Below are 5,799 nucleotides of genomic sequence, written 5' to 3'. Positions count from 1 at the left end.
AAAAAAAAAACAAAAACAACAACAACAAAAAACATCTGTGCTTCCACTCATGGTTTTGAAAGTACTGTGTTCATAACAGAAATATGTACTGAGAGATTTTTCTGTGGTAAGGAAATGCGCTAAGAAGTATAAGGGGGTATAAACATGTATAAGACATATCTGTAAACTTATCCTTTGGTGGGTTGCACCCACACCATGGTTTCAAAAAAAAAAAAATACTATCATTGCAATGTTACAATGATTGGGCAATGTCATAATTCCATTAAAGAGCATAGAGTTGTAAGTCTGCCTTTTGCTAAATAAAAGTCCCTTGTGGCTCAGATGAGTGTACCTTGGGGATCGAAATGGGAAGCAAAGAGCAAATGGCAGCCTCGGTGGCATGAATGGGCACTTAAACCCGGCTCCGAAAATCATGGTCCTACAGGATAAAGATGCACTTAAAATAGCCAAAAACCCAGAGGCAGAAATGAAAGGCACTCTGCCTGCCATCTGATCGTCAGAGACCATATATTATCCTCTCCATTTAGATCTACCATTGAGGACTACGCGTTACGATAGCAGGCAGTCTTGAGGAGGTGACTGGTATATCTTGACTTACACACGGTGCAAGTCAGCCAGAGCTGAAGGGAGCTGCCACATTTGTGCTGAAAGTGACAGTCTGAGCCGGAGATGAGAGCAGGAGAGCATGAAGTCGGACACCCCGATTAACCGAAAACACTTGGCCACATTTTGCATCCTCAACAACATTCTACGACTTCTTGGTTTCAGATATTTGACTTAATGCTCACTTTTCTATTTTTAATTTTCACATAAAGTGGTCAGGAAAACTTCTATAGGCTTCTTGGATTTTTCTCCAAGGGCCTTTAAGAATAATATTTTGATGAGTTAGATATAAATGATTCAGAAACATATGGACCATATTTACTTTGATATATCAGAATTTAACACTAAGTGGCGTTAACATACTTGGCTATACTCTGTGTTCTAGGGGAGCCAAATCTTCGGGGAGAGTGAGGCAACTGGCACTTTGCTGCCTTCGTGTGCTTCTCCCTCTTTTAACCTTTTCTTTCATGCTGCCTGGAGCAGGTATTAGATTTCAGGTACGTTGTAAGGAATAAGAGCCAGCAGCTTCAGGGATCCCACTTCTATTTCCCAGGAAGAATGGGGATTCCCCTGAGATACTCTGTTCAGCAGATATGAACAAACACAGCTAAAAACCCAAACTGTGTTCTCAGCCCCATCGAGGCAGTCTTTTTCAGTGTTTCATCCAATTCCAGCTTTCTGCTTGGCAGGGCGGGTGGCAACAGGACCAGCTCCATAATTTGAGGGGCTCGATGCCGAATGAAAATGTGGGTCCCTTGTTCAGTAGGTATTAAGAACCTCAAGATGGTAAAAACGGAGTGTTAAGAAGTGTGGGGGTCTACGGCCATGCCACCCTGAACAAGCCCGATCCTGGCTGATCTCGGAAGCTAAGCAGGGTTGGGCCTGGTTAATACTTGGATGGGAGACCACCTAGGAAGACCAGGTCCTATAGGCATAAAAAATGAAAAGAATAAAAATAAATAAGTGATTGTAAGCTGACAAGTTCCTTGCAATCTGTGAAGTCAACCAAGGGTTGCCTCGCCAAATAAAAAAAATAAAAAATAAAAAAAAAAAACGAAGAAGAAGCCTGGGAAGCGTAGCAGCGTAGCCCAGGAAGCCAGCTCTGCATGGCGATCTGCTGAGGCATTTTCTCCCTTGAGATTTCTCGTTGCAAAGAAAAACTAGGTGATGGCAGAATGATCGGTGTGAACTCAGATTAAAGATATATTGTAATATGGAATTAGGATTTAAGGATTTGGATTCCCCAAGCACTGTTAACTAAAATCAAGAGATAGAATCCTACATCACTGAAGATTTCAAAGGGTGTCACAGCACAGGTGAACCGAGTGCATTCTAATTAACACAGGTAAGCGGTTCTGGGAGACAGGTGAGGTTGTGGCTGGTTCTGGAGGCCACAGTGCTGTTTCCTACAGGGGCTCTAAGGAAAGGAATTCTCTTTAATAACACACCAGGGAAGATTTTAAAGGAATGTGAAAGAGCTCTGGCATTGTTTAAGCGGGCAAGTCGCTGCTTTTGTAATTCTCAATTTTACCATATTCCTTATTCAATGTTGCCTAAGAAAAATCTCCACTTTTCCCCTCTCAGTTTCCAGAGGAGAATAAATAGGTAAAATAACAATTTGGGGACACAGAAGTCCCCTTATAACAATCCCTTGAAGGTCGTTCTTCAAGATTCATCATACCCAAATGCAGGCATTGCCCATAAGCAAACATTTCTTTAAAAATAGTCTGTACATGGCATGTTTATGTATTTATTTTTGAAAAAAAATTTTTCCTATTGATGAAATTTTGTGCATGTGGAGACAAAATTTAAATTTCTTGATTATTTCAATCTCTATTTTATAGAACCTGATATATCTTTTTTAATTTTTCTGCAAGATTTGTCATATATTATTACAAAGAGCATTTTATAGGTTTAGAAGTTTTCAATTTTCTCATTAGTCATTTTGTTTGTTTGCCTATAGTGTCTGTTAAGCTTTGTTTTTAGGAAAAAATGAGACAAGACAGAGTATGTTTTACATTTTTTAAAAGAGAATTGATTCTATTTTTCTTAGCTAAGCAGCATGAGGTCAGTTATTAAGCATTCAATTGTTTTATCGTATATATTTATGAAGATGGATGAATCTGTTTTCATGTATATTTGAAAATTTATCAAATAATAAGATAACCAGTGCTTTATATATTGCAGATAATAAATATTAATTAATGAACAAACTAGAATACACTCAATATGCCAAAGATCTGGCTTTAGATAAACTATCAGTTTAATACCATTCAAAAAGCATTTGATAAGCATTTACTGGGTACAATTACCAAGTACTGTAAATCTAAAGATATGCTGGACTCTGCCCTGGCCTTGTGCAACTTTGCTGTGTGTAAGCAATTGCAGGCAGTAAAATGCCCAAACACTGCAGCCTGAATGAAGTACTAGAAAGAAGGAATCCCATCCTGGCATAGTGGACCAGATGTCTCGATAAGCCTTTCATTTCGCATCCATGTCATTTCATAAACAGCAGAGCAGTGTATAACAGCACATTTCCTTCAGAGACTCCTCTCAAGGACCCTTCCGAGCAGACTGGAAAGCATTTCTAACAATATAATCTACACTTGTCAAATTGAGCGGGCAAAGGCCTTCTGAGGACGCATTTATTTTCCTTGACTTTCTTCTCCAGGGGTTTTTTTTTTTTTTTTTGATGACTTGCAAATTTTCAGGATTTGGTAGTTGATGACGGATCTCCGAGCAGCAGCGTTGAATTAGACAAGTCTGGCTGCAAGCACCACGGGGATTTCTACATCGCCTGAAACCATCCTATTAAGCCCTCTAAGTTAGAGGTGGTAGAGGCGAGCCGGGGAATTGAGGTTATCTGTGAATTCCTACCAAGAAAAAATCACATTGGAAGTAAAATTTCGCTCTGAGCTGATCCTTATTTCTTTATATTTTAATAAATGTAGGTGTTAAAAAGTAGAGACTTTCTTTATCTGTGGCATCTACTGTGTTTGCAAATGTACTTGCAAAGTTGGAGAGGGGTGTGCGTGTGTGCGTGTGTGCGTGTGTGTGTGTGTGTGTGTGTGTGTGTGTGTGTGTGTGTGTGTGTGTACGTGCGCACCTGTGTCTTTGGGACAGGAAGGAGAAAAGTTAGGGGGAAGGAGCGAAGCGATGCACGCACCTACAGAAGCCAGGTGAAGACACGGAGGGTGTAGAGGACACAAGACTGCAGACGGCTTCAGTTCGACCCCTTCATCCCCTGACACCTCTGATGCATCTTTTCTTTGGCCTTGCTCATTTGCATGCCCACAGAGCAGCTCCAGCACTGGTCTAGACAGGCCTGAGCAGAATGAATGGAACAGAAAGCATGTGACTTGTCTTATTCAGCCCTGGCAGCTAAAACAAATACCACACACGGGGTAGCTCAAACAACAGGCATTTACTTCTCATAGCTCTGGAGGCTGGAAGTCCAAGATCAAGGTGCTGGCAAATTCAATTCCTGGTGAGGGCTCTCCTGCTGTCTTGTAGATAGTCACCTTCTCACAGTGTCTTCACATGGCCTTTCTTTAATGCTAACCCATCACAGGGCCCCACATTAACCCCTGTCTAACCCTCTCATGACCTCATCTAACCCCCGTCACCTCCCAAAGATCCCACCTTCAAACACCATCACATTGAGGGGTAGGGCTGCAACTCATGAATTTTGAAGGCACACAAACATTCAGCCCATAACATTTGGCTTCTTCCTATTGCTGTGTTTTCCCATGATCCTCGGACGCCTGGAGCTTTCTATCTGTACTTAACCGTGAAACAAAATATCAGCCTCCTCCTTCCACAAAGTAATAGCCTTCCCCTGACCACTTCTAAGACACTTTCAGTTACCAGAAAGAGAAACCAACTTGAGCTAGCTTAATCCAAAAAATCTTCCTATTTTGTCAATTATACCTCAATAAAGCTGAAAAAAAAAAAAAGGACAACTACTAAAATAAATAAATAAATAAATAAAAGTATTCTTATTTTAAAAAAGGGGGGGAGGGAGAATTTATTATAAAACTATAAGGGAGTCTCGTGGAACAGGAATGCAATCATTCATTCAAAAAATATGTACTGAGTAACTAATATATGCCAAGTTCAGTGGCAGATTCTGGGGATTCATCAGTGAAAGAGACAGGTGTTCTCGTAGCTTATACCTTGGTAGACAGATATGAACCAAATAATCACACAAATACATAAATCAATGGAAATTGTACTGGGTGCTCTGAGGAAAAGGCGCAAGGTGTTTTAGAAAGTTTAACTGGAGGCCCCGATCTAGACTGGAGATTCAGGAAGGGATTTGCTGAGGAGTAGACAGCTTCACTGATAAATTCTACTAAGCCCTTAGAGAAGAAATTATACTGGATCAACCCACACACTTTCAGAAAATAGCAGATGGCATACTTCTCAACCGATCTTATGAGGTCAGAATTACCATGATACCAAACTAAATTCATGGTAAATCGTTACAGAGGCAATAGGAAGCCAACATAACATAGTCGAAAGCATCCTTAACAAAATGTTAACAAACCAAATCTATCAAAGGATACACCATGAACAAGTGAGGCGTATCCCAGGAATTTAAGATTGATTTAACATTAAAGAAAATAATCATTATAATTAACTGTATTAACAAGTTTAAAAAGAAAAGCCATATGATCACTTCGAATTAATGCAGAAGAAGCATTTGACAAAATTCCATACAGGAATATGTTCATTTAGGAAAAAAAGCAAGAATGTCCATCCCTACTTCTATTCAACATTGTATCTACCCAGTGTAACAAGACAAAAAAAAAAAGAAAAAAGAAAAAAAAGGACTAAATTGATGGAAAACAGAAAAAACTGTTTTTTCACAGTGACATGATATAATTCTAAGGAATCCACCAAAACACTTCTGCTACTACTAAGGGATTTTAAAAGGTTGAAAAATACAAGGTACACAACAAAAATCAACTGCATTTCTAGACACAATTAACAAACAAAAGGGAAGGAAAATACACTGAAAACTGAACAACTTTGCTGAGAAAAAAATTTAAAAGCCGAAATAAATGGAGAGATATGCCATTTCAGGGATGGGAAGAATCAATACTGTTAAGATGTCCCTTCTTTCTGAATTAACCTACATATATAATGCAACCTCAAAGTCCCAGCAGGCTGTATCTAAAACTCGGCCTCATA

General features: G+C 39.5%; 1 pseudogene; it reads left to right on the top strand.

Annotated features, from left to right (window-relative positions):
- The first annotated feature begins 1,418 nt into the window (after positions 1–1,418).
- On the top strand, positions 1,419–1,537 carry LOC111739323 (annotated as a pseudogene).
- The last annotated feature ends 4,262 nt before the right edge of the window (positions 1,538–5,799 follow it).

This window comes from Pteropus vampyrus, unplaced genomic scaffold (assembly GCF_000151845.1).
Source record: "Pteropus vampyrus isolate Shadow unplaced genomic scaffold, Pvam_2.0 Scaffold49, whole genome shotgun sequence".
NCBI classification, from domain to species: domain Eukaryota; kingdom Metazoa; phylum Chordata; class Mammalia; order Chiroptera; family Pteropodidae; genus Pteropus; species Pteropus vampyrus.
The sequence above is the reverse complement of the archived record's forward strand: the minus strand, read 5'-3'. Positions and strand labels throughout refer to the sequence as shown.